Below are 22,208 nucleotides of genomic sequence, written 5' to 3'. Positions count from 1 at the left end.
AAGGTCCTTTATTTATCAAATAGATAGCAGTATGTACAACATCTGCACAAAAATGTAAGGGCAATCTAGCATGCAATCTCATGCTCCTCGCGCGTTCCATGATAGTCCTATTCATTCTCTTTGACACACCATTTTTCTGTGGAGTTCCTGGAACTGTCTTCTGCTTTCGAATCCCATTTGAGGAGCAATAATCTTTAAATGCTTTGCTGCAATACTCACCTCCATTATCCGATCTGAGACACTTCAACTTTTTTCCTGTCTCATTCTTAACCAAAGCTTTCCATTTCTTAAAAGTTTCAAAAACATTTGATTTTTGTTTTAGGAAATATACCCATGTTTTTCTGGTTGAGTCATCAATAAAAAGAACATAATAACAAGAGCCACCAAGAGATTATACCTGAGCCGGTCCCCATACATCTGAATGTACAAGCTCTAACTTCTCACTCTTCTTCTCTTTCCCAACCTTGAGAAATCTGACTCTTTTCTGTTTACTATAAACACAGTTTTCACAAAACTCTAAATCAATCTTATTTAGTCTTGGCAATAGATTTTTGGAGTGAAGGGTTTTCATCCCTTTCTCACTCATGTGCCCAAGCCTATGGTGCCACATTATCGAATCTGTTCTTGTAACATTTATTGTTGTTGTCCCTGCAGTAACTTTATCTATAGCAGTTAGGGTAGAGTAAGTGTTACCTGTACACAGATATAATGTGCCTACCTTCTCACCTTTAGCTATTACTAATGATCATTTAGAGACCTTCCACATACTGTCTAAGAGGGTAACTATGCAACCTTCACTACCTAATTGCCCTGCAGAAATTAAATTTCTTCTTAAATTAGGAACATGTCTTACCTCCTGTAGAAACCAGTCATTTCCATTCCGCAACTTGATCTTTATCTTTCCTTTTCCAACAATTTGACAGGCTCATCATCATCCAAATACATCTGTCCAAAATCACCTTGAACATAATCTAGAAAATATTTTCTATGGGGTGTAGCATGAAATGAAGCCCCAGAATCTATTACCCAGGAATCATTAACATTATCCAAACATAAAATTAAAGCATCTTGTAAAGTATTACTTGCAATATTAGCTTCCTTACCGTCATTTTCATTTTTGTCTCCTTCTTTGTTTTTTCGAGACCAACAGTCTTTCTTTAGATGACCAGGCTTTCTGCAGTACCAGCAATCTTTCTTTCCTCTAGATTGAGAGTGTCTTTTCTTTGACTTCCCTCGTGACTTCTCCTTCCTAGGGCATTTTCCTCTTTCCTTTAATCTTCCTCTATTCTCCACATTCAAAACACTACCCGATGATGTTGGAGTATCACTTGTGCTTTTCCTTCGCATTTCCTTGCTTAGGATAACACCAACAATATCATCAAATACCAAAGTATTTTTACCAGAGACAGAGTTACTTATAGCCATAACCAAGCTATTCCAGCTTTCTGGCAAAGAACATAAAATCAAGAGAGCCCTAACCTCTTCTGCAAAAGTAATTTTTACCAAAGACAATTGACTGGTAATTGTATTAAATTCATTTAAGTGCTCCACTACAGATCCTCCCTCACTCATTTTCAATTAAACGGATGCTTTATAAGAAATACCTTATTCGAAGCTGAGGGTTTCTCATACAACTTAGCCAATGTCGCCATCAAATCTACAGTCGTTTTTGCTTCTGTTATATTGAATGCTACAGACGGTGCAAGGCACAATCGAATGGATCCTAGTGCCTTTCTATCTAAAATGTCCCACTCTTCATCTGACATTGTGGTCGCTTTCTTTGCCTTTCCTTCCAATGGCCACCACAAATCCTTTTGATACAGGTAATCCTCCATCTGCATTTTCCATAACTGATAATTCTGGTCGTTAAACTTTTCGACCTTGAATTTGGAATCCTCCATTGCTCCCACTCAAATTTGAAAGTCTTGCCAATTTACAGAAAACCTCGCTTTGATACCAATTGTTAGGGTTTCAAGCAGATCCGAAGCAAATATGAACTAACAATTATATGCAGATTTAAATACAAAAGATAAAGAAATAAAACTAGACACAGATAACACAAAGATTTAACATGGTTCACCCAGAATGGGTTACGTCCACCATACATAGTCATCCAATCTTAATTATTATCCAACAAAAATAGTACATCAACCTTACAATGCCTTAAACATCCCAACCGCTTATAACATGCGTTTTTAGGGCAACAAACAAAGTCGGCCTTTTTAGGGTTTTATTACAATGTCGGTTTTCATCAAGGAAAAATGGCAAATTTTTTTTTCTTGGGGGCTCCCGCCCCCAAACCCCTGCCCGGGGCCCAGCCCGGCCTTGAACCCCGGTGAGGATACATGTTGAGTGTACAGTACTTTGCTGATCAGTCCCCACATTTCAACAGTAGGATGATGATAATAGTAAGAAAAATTTATGCATCTAGAGGATGGGTAAGGATAATGTTCATAGTATTTGATATGGAAATAAACTTCTTCTTTATTATCGATATATTTATTAAGTAATTATAACTAATATTATTAATATAAGCAATTTTTCAATCAAAGACATTACATTTCCACAAGTCATGATGATTATTGTGTTCTTCTTCTAGATTCAACTACGTGTACTTTGTTTGCATCAATGTTTTTTTATGACATTGTGTGTAATTTTTCTCTCAACAACTCTCTCATCTTGATGATGGATCATGGACTGTCATTGAAAACGTTGATGAAAATAACTTACACGCAATTGAATCTATAAGAAGAACATCTAAGGGTAAAAGCACAAAGTAGTGTCACACTTTTATAAAGGAACAGGCCAATGTTGATTCAACTTTTTAAATTGACTCAATAGAAAGCAATATATATTCTTTGAATTTTAAAATGATGTAAACTAATTAAATGCATTTTTTTTTATGTATTTTATGTTTGTAATTTTTGTAAAAATTTAAAAAACTGTTTGAATATACTTTCTTATAAAGTAAACACTATAATTTAGTTTTTGATAAAATGTTGAAATTGAAGTTACACGAGGCGTCACACTTTATATAGTAAATTTTACCTTTTATTTTTCAATTTTTTTTGTGTATATTGATAATTTGAAACTTTAGTGCAAAAATATATTTTTAACTTTTTTTTTATGTATATATATTTTTTAATAAATTTGAAAAGTCGTGTGTATTGAAATATAACTCTTTCCATTCGGCGTCACCTTTTTTCTTAATTATTTATCCAAATTAAAAAAGAATTATATCATCTTGACATAGACTCTTTTGTCTAGTGTTTTTATTTTTTTCAAAAATTTTAAATAAATTTTAGTATTTTTCCTTCACAAGATAATCAACCTTATATTTTAGTGCTAATGACCCACTTTCAATAAAAATAAAATATAAAATATAAAAACTAATTAAAATATTAAAAGATATACATTTTGGAAAATTCACTTGTAGATATAAAAAAGGGTATGTTTACATTTCTAAGAAAATATTGTATCTAAAACTAAGAGTTGTTAAAACATCAAGTTTTTCAAAGAATAAAATAAAATTGGTAATGACCCAAAGTGGTATAAAATATACATTTAGTAGACAATTCCAAATGGAAAAGTTGTGGCCCATATGTAACATAGCTATAATGAATCTGTATAGATCATATGTTTGACTAAAATTAATTTTTAATTAGAATCACTTAAATTCACTTGTGCTGATAAGTTGGCCTAAAACATGACACAATTTTGTGCTTTTACCCCACAATAATTTTCCAATTGTTATTATAAGAGACATAAAATAAAAAAACTTTGGGATCATGCCTCTTTTGTATGCAAACATTTTTTTTGGACAAAATCAATTATTTTGATATAGGATAAGCCATTTTGATTGATATGGTTGGCAATTGTGTGTAGATATTAACATTTTATTGTGTTGATAACATTCAAATATATGTTGGTATAATACTTTAGTGCACGTTATATTAATTTTACTTAAGTAATTAATATTATTTAGTTGAGAAAATTAGAGAATACTAACACATTTCACATCCCTTGATGAATGGGATTATTTTCCACCTCTTCCTCATTCAACTCCTTGATTAACAATAGTTAGGTGCTGGACATCTTCCATTAAGGTAAGTTCACTTGATATCTTTTCTTGTATAGTTGAGTCTCTCCTCTAGTTTATTGATATCTTTTACAACATTTATCATTTAAACTTGTACATTCTAAAATTCAATATATTAAATATCTTTTTCTGTGTTGTACATAATCTTAAATACATATGTTGAAATCCTATTATCTTTATGTTGTTTTCATATTGAATTAGGGCCATCTTACTATTTTGACCTTAGACCAATTTAATCTTTTACATTAAAAAATTATTAAATATTAAAATATTAAATAATCATCTTATGATATAGATACCTCATTTTTAGCCAATGAGGCTTCATATATCAACTTAGTTATTGATATTTCATTCTTACCATGCCCTTCGAACATAGTGGGTGCTTATAATGGATCATTTTTCTTGTATAAATGCTAGTGCTCTTAGCTTCAATTTTATTGTATTTTTTGAGTGTGGTTACAACTAGATAAGTCATGAAGTTTTTTCAAATTCCTCTTTGATAGCACTTCCTAAGCCTCTACAACCCAAGATGAAATATCTTGTGTGCTTTAGTTTACTAACCTCCTTAAACTTCTACTTTCTAAAATTCTATATAACAAGTATCTTTTTCCTTGTACATAATCTTGAATACATATCTTGAAATCTTATTATCTTTATGTTGTTTGCATATTGAATTAGGGTCATCTTACTATTTCGACCCTAGATCAATTTAATATTTTATATCAGCAAAAATTATTAAATATAAAAATATAAAATAATTATCTTATGAGATAGATACCTCATTTTTTAGGTGATGATGCTTCATTTCATCAACTTAGTCATCAATATTTAATTCCTACCATTCCCTTCAAACTTAGTGGGTTCTTATGAAAGATCATTTTTCTTATATCAAGGGTGGTGCTCTTAACTTTTATTTTATTGCATTTTTTGAGCGTGGATTACAACTAGATTAATTCAATGGAGTTTTTTCAAATGCCTCTTTGATTAAAAATAGTTAGGTATCACATCTTCCCATTAAGGTGAGTTCACTTGATATCTTTGCTTGTATAGTTGAGTCACTCCTCTAGTTTATTGATCTATTTTAGGACATTTATCATTTAAACTTGTAGATTCTAAAATTCAATATATTAAGTATCTTTTTTCTTGTTGTACATAATCTGAAATACATATGTTGAAATCCTATTATCTTTATGTTTTTGCATATTGAATTAGGATCATCTAAATATTTTGACCTTAGACCAATTTAAGCTTTTATGTTAAATTATTCAATATAAAAATATTAAATAATCATCTTATGAGAGAGATACCTCATTTTTAGGCAATGAGACTTTATTTTACCAACTTAGTTATCGATATTTTCATTCCCAACATGCCCTTCCAACATAGTCAGTGCTTATGATAGACCATTTTTCTTGTAACATAGGTGGTGCCTTAACTTTTATTTTATTATATTTTTTGAGTGTGGATTACAAATAGATTAATATCAAGAAGTTTTTTCAAATGCCTCTTTGATTGCACTTCTGAATCCTCGACAACTCAAGATGAAATATCTTGTGTCCTTTCTTTGTACATATAATGCCTTCAAACAAATATTAAATTTCTAAACTTTAAAGGTAACAACAAAAAAGAAAATAAAATCTTTTTAATAATATTAAAACATTGAAATTAAACAACACAAATCCTTAAACTGTTAATTATAAACAAGTAGAGAAAACATAATAATCAACAATAAAAAATAAAAACTATAACAAAAACAAATACACAACACTGCATAACACAAAGTTTAATGTGGCTCACAATTACTAGCTACATCCACTAGAAAGTAGGGAATAGTCCTATTAATCAATCTCCAGTATTATAGTACATATTACATGGACTACACCTAGTCCTTTATATAAGCATATTCAACCATGAAATAAAGAGATGGAGAATTTGAATAGTCATGTGATCATTGGGCTTCACATTCTTAACAATATTACCCATGAAGGCAAACTGACATAGCCATGCACGTTGACATCCCTGCTTCCACTTCAATTCTCATATCAGAATCAAACCCATTGAAGATTTTAACTTCACCAAAATCTATGCAAAGATAGTGTGAATTAGTCTTCTCCAAATCAGACCAGTGTCAAAAACCTCATCTCTTACTATTACATGCATTAATCTATACTTAGAAACAAAACTTCCAACACTTCCAATAGGTGCAAAATACACTCTTTCAGAAGAGTCTCTTGCTCTTGTGCTTCCCCATAATAAAACATCAAAAAAATGTCATCTGCCTTAGACACCAAGGCATTTACTTCATCATGCAGAAAAATAGAAATACACTCTAAAGGATTAAAAAAATGGCTAAAGGGATCACCGAACAGGCCAAAAAACTTCCTCAAAATATCACCCATGCCATTTGTATCCAAGCTCCACATAGAATAATAGGGAATGTTAAAGAAGGCAAGAATAACCCTTCGATGAACATTCACACCTTGGTAGCCTTGCCCCTCATTTTATAGAAAATCCCACATACATGAATTATTTTGTATAAAATCATTCCTCATGATCGAAATGATTGACTTGCTAGATCCCCTCAAAACTTCCATTGGAGACATTCCTTTTGCTAATAATCCTTACATCACCGACAAGGCTTCTAGGGCCTCTTTCGCTATAGGGGGAGTCTTTGCTCTCATAAGAATGTTTGGCTCTTTCTGCACTCTCCCTTTGAGATCAAAGAACCCTATATTTGAACCCTAAAGAATAAATAGTGGAATGCCCATGTGATCCACCGCCACTAGGCTACTACCACCATTTTCATCATACTTCGCCTCCTTGCTCATGACCACTATTCCACACAAATGGGTGTCTTTAGTAGCAGTCTTAACTTCAAAAATACCTTCTTCGATTGTCAAAAGAGGAGCATTTAGAATAGATTGACTATTGCTTTGCCCTACCATAGTGAACATTTCATTTCCCCTTCCACCATAGGAATATCCTCTGAAACTATCCCGACAACAACCATTATGGCCTCCACGTCACATATGAGACCATAGAGGGAACTTACCAAATGCCTGTGAGTTAATTTGGCAATTCTCAGAGAACCTTGATCGTTCTCCATGGTCAACTATATCACAGGAAAGTGAATCAGAAAGGTCATGTGTAATGGTAATCTCTAAAACATGCTTTGTCTGTGGCTATTCTGCTTCCAAATTACTTGAATCATAATCCTCAATCTAGTTAGAAATTAGAGACTTAAAATGCTGCCTTTGCCATGGCCTACAATTAGCATCATCATTTGTATCATCATCATGTAGAATCTTAGGAAGCTTTCTGTTTACAGAAGCATCTCCCCTTCCATCAAGCACAACATCTACTACTAAACGATCTGGCATGATCTGATTAAAAATCCTTTCATCTTGTACTTCGTCACCCAAATCCATAGGTTCATATTCTTCCATGAAATTTTCTATGTAAAGATTTTCTCCCTCTTCATCCACTTCATCATCCACTTCATCAATTGTGTTGTTGTCATTAATCACAATATGCAGATAAATTTTTTACTGGATTGGGCTTTTGTGCCTTCAACTTTCATCCTTGGAGCTATGAGGAGTTGCACTGATATTCTTATCAGCCTTTACTTGGGCATTCGTCATTTGTTTCTCAACATTTTTTAGCTTGTCTTGAAGACAAGCATCTCTCAAAAGAGCATTCTACAATATCCTTGAAGAGAAAATAACTTGGCTTGTGTATTGCTATGATGATTTTCTAGGGTTGTTACAAGGTTCTCAAGCTCGAGATGCCTATCACTCGATATATCTTCAAGACTGCCAATATGTACTTTATCTCCATTTAAGATTTCCATCAATTCTTTTTCTCTTAGACTTGATGTAGCTTCAACCTCTGAAATTTGTGCCAAGAAACCCTTCATAAAATATAGTAGAGCTATGAGAAATAGATTCTCTTGCTTTAGCTTCATAAGTTTATTCTCTTGATAGTTTTTAACATCATATGTTTCATCCTCTTCAAGCTCCTCTTCACTCACCTCAATGTCCCCTTCTTAAGCCAAATCCTCCTCATCTTTCCAGCCATCCCACTAATGTACATGGCATTTCATTTCAACTTTCATCTGCATAACATTACTCTCTGCTCAATAACTTCACCAAGCTCTTATACCCTATTGTTAATTATAAACAAGCATAGAAAACATAATAGTCAACAATAAAATAATGAAAATATAATAGAAACAAATACACAACATCGCATAACATGAAGTTTAACGTGGTTCACCATTACTGGCTACATCTACTAGAAAGCAGGGAACACTTCTATTTAATCAATCTCTAGTATTATAGTACACATTATACAAACTGCACCTATTCCTTTATACAAACATATTCAACCATGAAATAAATGTATGGAGAATGTAAATGGTCATGTGACCATTGGGCTTCACATTCTTAACACAAATATCTATTACAGGCAATGCTACAATGAATAAAATTCTCAAATTCTTCAAATATTTTGCATTTTACCAATAAAATAAGTATAAATGTTGATTCAAATCTACTCATTTATTCTATCAAGAGATTCATAAGTCTAAACTATGGAGTCTCAAACATATCCATCATCTCTAGCTCAAACTTCAAACTACTCAGACGCTAAAGATATATTAGAATTGTAATTGTTATTATTTTTATTTTTAAAAGTTTCATATATTTCCCATCTTTTCTTTTAGTTACAATTACTATAAATTAGTTATAACGTATCAAGAAAATAATTTGAATAAAAAAATTAATAATTTTGCACAATAAATATTAATGACCAAAAATTCATAAATCAATTAAGAAAAATGACATGTTAGCCAAACGAATGAATTCAAACACCTTAATTGAACACACTGAAATCTAAAATTTTGATCTCCATTTTAAAGAAAATGATATAAAATTCAAAAGGAGTAGTTGTCATCAAGCACCAAGGCCATCAAGAGCCCCTATTTGAACGACCCTTTCATTCTTGCCTCTATATCATCACCATTTGATTCTTTTACTCCATTTTGACTTGAGATCTATGTACTATCTACTTAATAATCAACAATTTTATACCTCTATCTACTCTAATTTTTTTTAAATATGACATCCCCATGTTGTACCATCTCTTCTAAAATTTCCCTCACCATCCTTGAGAGTTGAAAGGCTCCTTCAATCTTCTTTTCATTTATATTTTTTGCCCACTTTTTTGTGCATCTAATTAGAATCACATCCCAAGATTTTAACATAACGGAAAGAATGATATGGTCCACCAATGTGCATAGCATTCAACCAGCTACTCCATATTGGAATAAGAACATTCACCAAGTCTAATTGAGAGACTATTGGATGCTCCAACTTCTCCCTATAGTCTCTAAGCAGTTTGTCTACTCAGTCTCGCCCTTCCTCTATAATAAATTTGTGTCCAGGTTGATTTTATTCTTCAGGTGTGCCCCATTTCTTTTGATCACCTTTCCTGTATCTCCTTTGCATTTTATAGTTTAACTCAAAGACTCAAGTTGAATGTGCCAAAGATGTTGAGGGGGTCCACAACTATGTTGTCTAGATAGTCCATAAACTTCAACACATTTATTATCTCCTTGCATGCTTTCAACACATCCTTCATATCCAAACTTTCAAATTATTTACTGTATATAAATACTGTTAGGTTTGTGAAATATTCTAATGAAGTACCTCATTAAATTAGTTACCTTTTTTTTAAGGTTAAGCCCAATATGTAATGTATGGAGAGATTCTATTTTTCTACATACATCCCATAGTGAAAGTTGAGGTGGTGTAGATATTGGTTTGTCTTTGTGAATTTATAAACATGTCATTGGTAGAGGTGAGGATCCATCACATAGTTGTGTGTGGATTTTAACCTTTTTGAATAGATAACCAATTGTGTTTTTCTCTATTTATGCTCCAAATAATGCTAAGGAAATAATTTTGTTATGGGATTGGATGGCAAATAACTTGCCTAATGCAGATTGGGTTGTAGGAGGTGATTTTAATATGATGGAGAAACAAATAGATTGCAATTGGAGCAGCCAAATTAAACTTAGTTATGTAGAATTTGATAATTGGTTGAATTGTCCTAATAGAATTCGGGTTGTGTTATGCCCTTCATAGCTAACCCCATTAATTTCCTTGTCTTGAAAATATGGGTCCCTCTTTTTGCTTTTTGTAGCTTTTTTTTTTTTAGTTTCTACCTTAACACTTTGGGACCCTGAATCCCCGGAGTCCCGAGGTGTCCTTTGCTTGTTTTTAAAGTCCTACCCTAGAACCCTAGAGTCGTGAGGTAGGCACTTGTTTTTGGTTGTGTTTTGACCTTAGAACACCAAAGCCCTAGAGTTTTGAGGTAGGCTTTTGTTTTTTTGTGTTTGTCACAACCACAGAACCCCGGAGTCATGAAGTTGTGCCTTGTCTCCTTTTGTCATTGAAGCCTCAAGACTCCGGAGTCCTAGAATCCAGAGTTCTTCATGTTTTGTTGTTAGTCATTTCAGAACCCTGGAATCCCGAAATTGCTTTGCTTTTTTTTCTTTGTCCACCTCAGAACTTTGGAACCCTGGAGTCCCAAGGTGCCCCTACTTGTTTAGACCTCAAAACCCCAGAGTTCCAAGGTTTGTTTGTGGTTTTTGGCTTTTCTTTGAGTTTCACCTCAGAAGTCAAGAACCCCGGACTCTCGAGGTCGTGTTTAACTCGACTGTACAGATGAAATATCAGGGATATAAATAGAGGAAATGAAATTTTTTGAGCTCATTTGTGCATTCAATTTTTCTGATTTCTTTGCTCTGCCTCCCAACTTCGGGCCTTTGTATCGCCGAATTTTTGAGGGATTTCTTCCATTAGGCTAGTGGATTTCTTTCCCCTCTTTGTGTTTTCTTGTTTAAATCTTGTAGTTTTTTATCTTAGATTTTTTTTAATAGTTTTTCTCATTTTGACTGTTCGTTTTCTTCCCACGTCCTTTAGGGGTTTTCAACCCTGGAACCCCAGAGTTTCAGGCTCGATAGTTGTTTTCATCTCGAAACTTTGAAGTCCCATGGTTGATCTTTTTGGATTATGCTTTCACCTCAAAGTTTCAGACCATCCCTTTTGACCAATTTATGAACTACACCTAACTTTGGAACCCCAGAGCTCTGAAGTTCTTTCCTCATAGGCCATTATTTTAACTCGGAACCGCAGAGCCCTAGAGGTATGGAGCATCTTTTAGACCATTATTTGAACTACCTTAGGACTTCGGGTCACTGAGAGTTGTGCACTTAGTCCAATCCGAAATCCTGGAGTTCCAAGTTTATTGTTTTAGCCTTAGTCCACCCTAGAACCCCATAACCCCAGAGTCCCGGGTTCTATTGTTTTGGTCCACCTCGAAACTTTGGAACCTCAAAGTTCCAGGTCATGTTTTTAGCCCATCCTCACCTTAGAACCCCAGAGTTTTGAGGTTAGTTGTTTGAGAAAGAGTCTTCCCATTCCAGAACCCCAGAGTCCCAGAGTACCGAAGTGGGCAATATAATTGATAAATTTTGTGTGATAGGCTAATATGTGGTTCTTTCTTGCAGATCAAAAAAATTAGATGGACCCAACTGCTAACAAGAAATGCAAGGAATTGGATAGACTCCCCACAACCATGAAGTACCATTATCAGGGACAGGTTTATGTTTCAAAATTGGATGATCAAATCAAATGGGTAACTGATACAGAGGTAGGACGTGTTGAATTAGAAGAAATTGCAACACAATTGGATAAACCAAGACTAGAGGCTCCTTACATGAGGATCAAGAGATCAGGGCTGGTAGAAGCAACTATTTTTCCTCAATCCATCCAAGCCCCTGAATTCAATATGACCATGGCACACTTCTACAATGCAGACACTAGGAAGTGCACTAATTCCCAAGGAAGGAAAATAATAGATTTAAATGCTAACATGTTGGGATATGTGTTCGGTATTCCTTCAAGAGAGGAAGAGATGTTGTTAACAATCGAGGAAGAAGCCACTAAAGTATTTGTTGATTAGCCTCGAGAACCTTCAACATCTCAACCAAGTCATTCACATTCTTTGTTTTATCAATTTACCCCTTGAGATCTTTAACCGAGTTCTCCATTGCTTCCCCCTTCTCAATTATACTAGCTAATTTGCCTATCACCATATAATTTGCCTACTGCCATCTAATTTGTCTACCTCCATCCAAGCCCTTTGCTCTTGTTCATCATTTCACCAACTAGAGGCTCTAGCCTCTACTTCAAGAATAGCTTTAAGCTTCTTAACATTTTTCTTTGCCATCTCAAATTTAATCAGTAGCCAATGGGGAACTGGTTTGTGTTTATTCATTGCAAAAAGAGGAAATTCCTCAAACAAAGCATAACAGGGAGAGGATTTGGGTGAACCATAGGGGAAATGGGAGATGGGGGATTATCTTATTTACTCTCAATATTATCCAGAGCCCAATTAGAGCTAGTAGACCAAGAGGAGGTCATATCCTCAAAATCCTCTTCAACAATGATCATTTTTTGAGCCAAAGTTTCACCAATAGGGGGCCCAAAGGGGCCTTGTCTTTCACATTTCTTGAGGGGTTAACCCCAGTAGTCACCTTTTGAGGTTTATTAGAAGAAACAATTATAGAATGATTGAATGGAAGCTTGACACACAAACCTAGACCTGAACCAGATTTAGGAGGGTTAATATTAGGGCCAACAAAATGGGTTAAACTTTGATGGAACTTATAAAGATGCAAAATAAGACCTTGATACAAGGGAATGGAACCCATAGACTTAGCAACCTCAATTGATTGTGTCTTACATGTTAGCCATGGGAGAAGATTTGATTCAACAAGGGAATTTTTCATCCTTCATAGAAGGCATGATGAGTCATAACCATCTGTTCTTGATAGAATTTCTCACTCTAGGAATGATGGGTGGGTGGATGTTAGGGGTCTATGTTTCAATGTCACTATGTAACTATGGTGAAACACAGAGTCAACACTGAATATAAAATGTGAAACATCAAATGCAATTAATTTATCAACTCATGTAAACACCCAAAACCACAAAGAAAATATTTTGTACTATACTTTATGCCTTTACAAGCTCAAAGGTTCAAAATATTTATACAAGAAGATGAGACTTCCAAATCCACAAATTCTAGAATAGCCTTTCTAATATATAAAAACTACTAACTATTTGAAATCTCAACTAAATGCTAATTAAGATAAAAATTTGTTCAGGAAAACTTTAGTTTCTAGAATTTTGTTGCTTGCTCTTGCATTATCCTCCCACATAACAAAGATTTTATGGATGATTCCCAAGGAACAAAAGACTAGGCCCATGTCCATGATTTTATCAATACATCCACCATGCTTGGATATGTCTAAAGCTATCATCCATGTAGCATCTTCAAGTGGACAATCCTTCCACTTGACCAGGTACTAAAAATACTCCTTGACCCTAGTTTTCTTGACCACTTTCTAGCCCAAAATTGTCTTATGTTACCTTGGTGTCTCTTTGGGAAACTATTGCTGCCACTCAATGGTTTGTGCTTTACCTATTTTAGGCACTTGTACTATTTGTTCTTCACCTTTGTAAGGGTATATATTTGAAACATTAAAGATAGGAGAAATTCCAATGCCTTTTAGATGTTCTCTCATAAGTATTGCTATAAAACCTCCTTGAAAACTTACAAGGACAATTATTTTAGCTTTTGACTTATTATACTCACCCTTTGGAAACCTTTCCTTTCTAAGATGAGCAAGAATAAGATCACCAACTTTAAAATTGACCTCATTCCTCTTCTAATCAACTCCCTTATTGTACCACTCTCTTCAAGCTTCTTTTTCACTTGTTCATGTACGTCTTGCATTACACTTGCAAATTCTTCACAATCAACACTTTTTGTTTCCATTTTACCCAAAATTATTAGCTAATACACTCCTCTAGGATGCACACCATGCATTATTTGAAAGGGACTCATACCTATACTTCTGTTAGGGGAGCCATTGTATGCAAATTTCACTTCTGCAGGCACCAACTCCCACTATTTTGGATGTCTATTGATCAAGCTTCTCAAGATGTTTCTAAGGATTTTGTTGACTTATTCTATTTTACCATTAGTTTAAGGATGCTAAGTTGATCTGAAACTCAAATTACTGCCCAAATTTTTCAATAATGTTATGTTGGCATTTTGGATATGTTGATATGGTTTTGTCATTGATGTCAACACCTATCATTGCTTGTCAACACTTATCAACACTTTGAGATTTTGGTTATGTTCACTGGCAAGTCAGAGACTTATGCACAATCACCGGTACTTGGTTCACCGATAGATTATATTGTTCACCGACACTTGGAATGACTTGGAGACTACTTGGTTATGTTGAAGACATTATTCGATCATTTGGTTTTGGTGATTTGGTTAATTATTTATTCGGGTTTGCATATTTGTTGTTACTGGAAAATAGGTCTAGGATATGCACCAGTAGGTATATCTATTCCAGATCAGCATGCCATGTTATGGAGATGATTTATTATTATTGTAAATGCATTGAGCCGACATCATGCATTGGATATTGATTTATTTGTAATTGATTTTATTGCAATATCTTTTAGTGAGTCGACTTATTCAATTGGTCTTAGGTTATGGTATAAATTTAAGATCTCATTTGTGAGATAAATGTGTGAATGCCAAAAGGATTTCAATAAGGTATATGCAAAAATAAGCAGAGCTATACACGCAAACATCATTTGAAGATTGAAGGAAGGTTTTGTGAAGGCAATCAGAACTAAACCGGTACTGAATCCAACATATGAAGATGCTATTTTTTGTAGTACATTATCATTGGATTTAACCATCCAATTGTAGTCAGTGTGATTCTCATTTTGTGATTGAGCAGTGAGCTCTAGGTAGCTGGCCTTTCTGGATGTGCAGAATCCATATTGTAAACACATACTATCTGTAGTCGTATCATTTGATTGTGGGTAAGGCTTCCCATCGTGGTTTTTCCCCTTACAGGGTTTCCATGTACAAATATTTGTCTTATGTGTTGTGGATGTTACTATCTTTCTGTTTCATGCATTAATCTTTACCGGTACTGCAACTAACTGTTAAGACTGTCTACCGGCATAAAGTTTGGTTTACCGGTATTAAGCATTAAGTTTTGGTTAAGTTAATTTTGGTTGAATTTATTGTACAACTGATCCCTCCCCCCTCTCAGTTGTCTCCTGGACCTAACATGTTCTCCAAAAGTGTCCTACAAATTTATTATCTCCATCAGAGACAATGCTCCTGGGAAGTCTATGTAGCTTAAGTATCTCCTTGAAGAACAAATTGGCAATGTTAGTTTAATCACTTATTTTTGTGCATGGGATTGAATGAGCCATCATAGAGAACCTATCAACTACCACAAATTTTGAATCATTCTCTTTCAGAGTTCTTGGTGAACCAAGTACAAAGTCCATACTTACTGAATCCCATGACTTATGGGGGATTGACAATGGCTGGTACATACCTACATTTTTGCTGCTCCCTTTGGCATGTTGACACACTTTACACCTCTCTACAAACTTATTAACATCATTGCTCATACCTAGCCAATAATAGTGCGTAGTCAATTGGGTTAGTGTCTTGTTTTTCCCAAAATGCTCTCCTAAGCTGCCATTATATTTCTCTTTTAGCAAGTTCTCTCTCATGGAACTTCTTGGAAGGTAAAGTTGGGTTTCCTTGAATAGTAGACCTTCTTATATCATGAAATCCATCCAAGGACTTCTATCCCTACTAAGAGGATTCATACATGCTTCATATGCTTCCTTGAAGTCTACATCTTCCTTGTACATCTCTTTCAAATCATCAAATCCCATTATTCTTACTTTGGACTCTTGCATGATCAAGCTCCTTCTACTAAAAAAACTGCAACTTTGTTAGTTTGACCACTTTTATGCTTGATAAAAAAGGTAAATTATTACCAATCAACAAAAAAGACGGCTTGCTTCCTCCTTCATTAGATGAGATAGACAAAGTGACTGATCTACTATCAAAGTTGAGTAAAGAAAATTCAATTCATGGGTATTATATGCACATATCAAACCTTGCATCATCTGATTAATGTAAAATTTATTCATTTGATCAACATCTAGAAGTAGGTTGTGTTTATGATGAAAATGGATACCAACAATATTGAAAGACTAAATGAATTCAACCATAAAAATGTAGCCTAACAACAACAAAGATCCACCATAACATATGAAGATTACCTAAGACAATGCAAATCAAATGAAATCACAAAGATTATACCATCACATGTCCAATAGGGTTTGGATCTCCATTCTTTCTATCTCCATTGATCTTCCTTGATATATTTTCTCTCAGATTTTATATGTGTACAAGAGCTCAACAAAGAATGGAAATGTGGTTGCAAGTAGGCTTGATCGCATATGAAAGTTTGAATGCTAGGATGCATAGATTGATTAGGGTTGATAATGAAGGAAGCATCTCCTTATATAGAAGACACTATAAGAAATGGAAGGATAAGATTGAGAGGTGTAAAAGATAAATGGTCGGCTATGATTAAAGGGTAGGTAAAAGAAATAATAAAATAATGAGAGGGTAGGTAGTGTATGAATTAAGAGATGAATGACATGTGTCATAGGTAGAAAAGGTTAATTAATTAATTAAATAAATAAAGATTTATTTAATTAATAGAAGAAGTGGGATCAATTAAATAAATAAGATATTTATTTAATTTAGGAAAAGGGTAATTTAAATAAATAAATGTATTTATTTAAAAAAGAAATAAGGCTAGAAGAGGATAAATGAATTAATTAAATAAATAAAGATTTATTTAATTAATAGAAGAATTAGGCTTAAGATAATTAAATAAATAAAAATATTTATTTAATTAGACATGACAATTTTAGGTGTCTACATTTTGCCCCTCTTTGAGACAATGCAGCTTGTCGCGTTGTTTCAAAGAAGATAATATAAACTGATACAAATTTGCCCCAAGATGGGAATGATATGCCCCCTCGAGAGATTGGATGAAAATGTCTGAAAAGATCATAGACATTCTCTCGATAAGAAAGAAAGGCTAGAAAGGACTAACAAGATAGAGTGACAGAGTCATGGGATAAAGAAGACTAACTTGGGCTAGGGCTAGGGCTAGGGCTAGGGCTAGGGCTAGGGTAGTCTATAAGATAGACCGCGAGGGAACACATCCTCATTGTCATCCACACCTCCAAGAGATCAGAGTGCAGAGAGCGGTCAACAGCGATGGCATTGGTGCATAGATTTGACCGCGTTTGTCGATTTCAGAGGCTAGCAGATGCAGGAGAGTCGGTAAGTACCACAAAACCTCTTTGTACTTTGTCGCAATAAATGTTGTCATTGATGCATGCTAGGTAGTGCAATAAATGCGCTTTTAGGTAATGTCAATTTTTTTAAAAAAATGCTGAGGTATTTTTGCGCTGGTGCTAGGCGCGTCTAGGTTGGCTAGGCACGTCTGTGTTTATGCCAGGTGCGTCTGTGCCAAAAAAATTGTCTATGTCAAATGTGAGCGCATTTGTGTTGGGCAGGCGCGTTTGTGCCATGTGAGCAAGTTTGTGCACAGCAGGCGTGTCTGTGCAGAGCATAGGCACGTCTATGTATTTCAGGTGTGTCTGTGCAGAGCAGGCGCATTTATGCAGTATGTAAGCGTGTTTATGTCATGAAGGCGCATTTGTGTCAAAAATGTGCATTTATGTCTTCTAGGGCAAATCGGCAGTTCTGTGATGAACATACGCTGTCGATTGGATAAGCTGTTGAGAGGATACACTCAAGCAGGTCCTCTAGGGAAGACTATGATAGTAGATAGGGTTAGGATTGACAATTCTGTGATAGAACATATGTTGCCAATTAGGAAACTACTCAAGAGGATACACTCAAGCAAAGGCCCTAGGATAGAATAGATCAAGGCACTTTGTGATGAACAAGGAGTACCAAGACATAGTACTTTGTGATGAACAGGGAGTACTAATATGAGCAACACTTTGTGATGAACAGGGAGTGCAAATATGAGCAGCACTTTGTGATGAATAGGGAGTGCAAAAACACATAGTACTTTGTGATGAATAGTGAGTACCACTAGGATAAACAACAACACTTTGTGATGAATAGTGAGTGTCACTAGGATAGAGTGCCATATGATAGATATAAGCACTAGGATAATAAGAAGCCTTTTGTGATGAACAGGGAATGCTACTATGACTGACATGATTGATTTGCTTGACTACAGGAGTGTCTACCTATGTTGGAGTCACGGGAGAGATTCCCATCGACTCAGAGTCTGTGAGCAGAGCTGACAGTTGACAAGAGAGCAATGGTTTAGGCTATGAGCCTGCAACATATTTTGTATGTGCCTAAGTTTTGGGCAAACATGGGGTTGTTGACTGCGCTAGCTGAGAGATGGCACTCAGAGACTTGTAATTTTCATTTGCTGATGGGTGAGATGGCAATCACCTTAGAGGATATGTACAGGATATTAAGGATATCGATTGATGGGGAGTTAGTATCCTATGATCGAGACGGAGATAGGGATGCACTGAGACGAGTGTTTCAGGATCCAGGATTGGAGATGAGAGCTGGACACATGGCTTGGGATACCATGACACGGACAGGATTAGCACTACCAATAGTACTGGCAGGAGTGATCAGTGGGTTCCTTTGTCTAGATAGGGTGACATGAGGGTTGGCTGTGTAGCCATATGTATTTTGACATCATTGTATCATGACACTCATGATTATATATATATGAGATTCATCCTTGCGGCAGGTATATGCATGTGTACCTATGTGATGAGATGTTTCATGATGTATGTTTCTATGTGATGGTTATGATATGGATGCAAATATGTACATAATGAAATGCAATATTTTTGTTCTTTTATGTTTTATATGTTATGCCAATGCAAATGTGAATGTATGAAATGCAGATGAATATGATAATGCAAATAACTATTTACATGATAAAAATGTAAAATGTGCTAATATGTGTTGTGTGCAGGATGCGATGCAGTTGTGATATCTATATGTATGTATGAAATGCTTAATATGTGGTAGTGCAGGTACAAACTACATGAAATGCAGACATTTTTGGTGTGTCATTATACTCAGTCATGTGATAGTAGGCTACACGAACTCAAGAAGGATGATGGAGTTCAATCAAGAAAGGGGGATGAAAGATAGAAGATATGGAAGTGAAAGAGCTTCTTGTGGGTTATCATCATTGAGCTTTATTATGGCAAAATAGGTTATGACAATCGAGGCATATGTTTGACCCAGAAAGTCATTGTACCTGTTTGCATGGAGATCAGATAGTTACAAACAAGGAATGCCCCAGTTCACACTAGACTCACAGCGTCCTCATATCCTTGGACAAGTCATAGCATTACTAAGAGACAATCCACAGACAATAAAGAAAATAGGTGACGATACCCCATCCTTGCCTTTCTAGTCAAAGACATCATGGAGATATAATTTCTAGTCAGAAACATCCTGGAAAAGCTAAAAGACATGTCACTAGAAAATTAAAATCAAAAGAAAACTAAGACTCGACACCAACATCCACTGTAGTCCTCAAGTTTAGTGTCTCTTGTCATTCGTATAAGTCTTATTTGATTGTGGTCACAATGTTTACTTTCACAAAAATGATAAATCACACTAAACCATAATGTTGTCTGAGTTTGTTGAAAGATTTGATTTGTTGAAAGTCCATTGTTGTTGTTGTGTCTCATCTGAAACTGACTGAATCCATGAAAGTGATACTTTATTGCAGAGAAGATGAAACTTTATTGTGGATTGGCGATGCAAATGTTACTTTATTGTGGATTGTGCGTGGATAGATTGAAGAAAATTGGAAAAAACTTGTACTCCTCAGAATAGGCGATGCTCTTAGTTCCACACCCATTACTAGATGTAGGATTTGCCTTAGCCATAGATAGGAGATGATTTATTATGGATGGAAAGGGTGAAAAGGGGGTTATTATGAATGGCTAACCAATCTTGGGTAGATCAATAACAAGCCATGATGGGAATGGGTAAGTTTATTATGGATGGATAGGTTGTGAGTGTGTGCAAAGTGAAAGGATGAAATGGAATCTTGAAGGAGGGAGGAGCAATGTCTCTACGCATGGCGCCAGTGACCCAGTTTTCACCATGGTACTTGTCCAGGGTGCCACCGAAGTGGTTTTCATCGTTGGACGAAATGTTTTTCTGTTTTTCAATTTTTTGTGTCACAAGGCACCTGTTTGCCAGGTTTTCACCAAGTAATGATTTTTTTATTTTATGATTTTTTTGTATTTTTGAGTTTTTTTTTTTTGTATTTTTGAATTGGGATACTCTAAAGAGATATGTGTAAAACCTGCGAAGGTGCATGTTGTTGATAGGATCCTCCAAAGGTTCACCCTCTGTGGTTGAGAGTTGATAAGCACCGAATCCATAGGCTGCCATGATGATGTAAGGACCAAGCCAATTTGGTTCGAACTTGTCCTTATTCTGTATGTCTTGTTGATTTTTGGGATTCTCCTTGAGAACTAAATCACCAACCTCAAATGTGTGAGGCTTTACCTTATGATTGTAACTGCAATGTTCCTTGACTGCATGATGTGTAGCTTGAGTGATTGTATTCCTTGATAAAGGAACTGAGATAGAATTACTAGTGTGTGGACTACATAGTCCCACATCCATGTCACCTAAAGAAGTTTGGGCATCCTTGATAACCAATTCCTGCAAGGAAGATCCATTAAAGGTCTATGATGTATCACCATAAGGGAATGGATGTGTGGAACAAGTGGATGAGTGATGAAGGCTTATGATTGTGAAAATAAGTGAAAGTAGGATAGCATGATGGAGACTTAGGAACAACAAGTATTATTTTTTACTTGAAATTTTAGAACTTTTGCCCCCAATTATTTTGATATTAGGGGAGATCAACTCTTGTTCTTTTTCTTTCATGGGATTTTTATCCTTGACTTTGATTTTTGTGGAGTCTAGTAGCTTTTGATTTTGATTTGGACTGAAGGACTTTTCTTTATTTTTGACTTTTAGATTTTTCATTTCAAAGCTTGATTTTTGATCCCCAATGAGTAAGGAATTTTGTAATTCTTGTTGATCCAAGTCTAGGAGAGGAGTGGAAATGGAATGAGTGGATGAAATGGTAAAGCTATGTGAGTTCTCAAGAGGGCTGGTGATATGCTCAATAGATTCTTTGTTGGAACCACTCTTAGGACTATTGATATCAAGAGTTGCTTGCACCATTAGAGGAGATTTGCATTCAGACTTAGTAGCCACAACACTAGGTGCTTCGTACCCAATTCCTTGCAAATTGTTTGTAGATTGTTCCTGTTGACTGAATAACTTAGGAGATAGTGGGAGTTGATCAACATGAAAGATATACTCACCACATCCCATGTCTTTAATCTTGAACTTTTCTTTGATCTCTGCTTGTTTTGATGTAGAAGATTTCAAGGATTCTGGATCAATATATGCTGATGAAGGAATAGCTTCTTGATTGATTGGGATTGTTATTTCTGATCGAGGTCACATATTGTTGCAATATATGAATGGATTTGGGTCAGCTTTGACAGTCACTTCAACTCCTTTGTGTGGAAACTTGATACATCGATGATATGTAGATGGGACTACTCTCATCTCATGAATCCAAGGACGTCCTAGCAATATGTTGTATGTGAGATCAAGGTCTAGGACTTGAAAAACCACATCCTTAGTAATTGGCCCAACTCTGAGAGGCAAGGTGATTGTACCTTTGGATGAACACTCTTCATCATCATATGCATTGATGGTAATTTTGTTTGTAGCATTCACAACTTTGTCTGAATATCCCAATTGTATTATTGTGTTCAAACTACATATGTTCAGACCTGCTCCTCCATCTATCAGGACTCATTTTATTCGACGTTTGTGTATGAAGGCTTCAATGTGTAAAGGTGCATTATGTGGCTGACTTACAGAGGCATTGTCAGCTTCTATGAATGTAAGGGAGTGTGGAATGGAAAGGTATCCCACCATGGCTTGAAACTGGTCCACGTTCAGATCAGTAGGAACAGAAGTGTCTCTC

The sequence above is a fragment of the Cryptomeria japonica genome, chromosome 3, assembly GCF_030272615.1.
Source record: "Cryptomeria japonica chromosome 3, Sugi_1.0, whole genome shotgun sequence".
NCBI classification, from domain to species: Eukaryota; Viridiplantae; Streptophyta; class Pinopsida; order Cupressales; family Cupressaceae; genus Cryptomeria; species Cryptomeria japonica.
Note: the sequence above shows the minus strand (reverse complement) of the source record.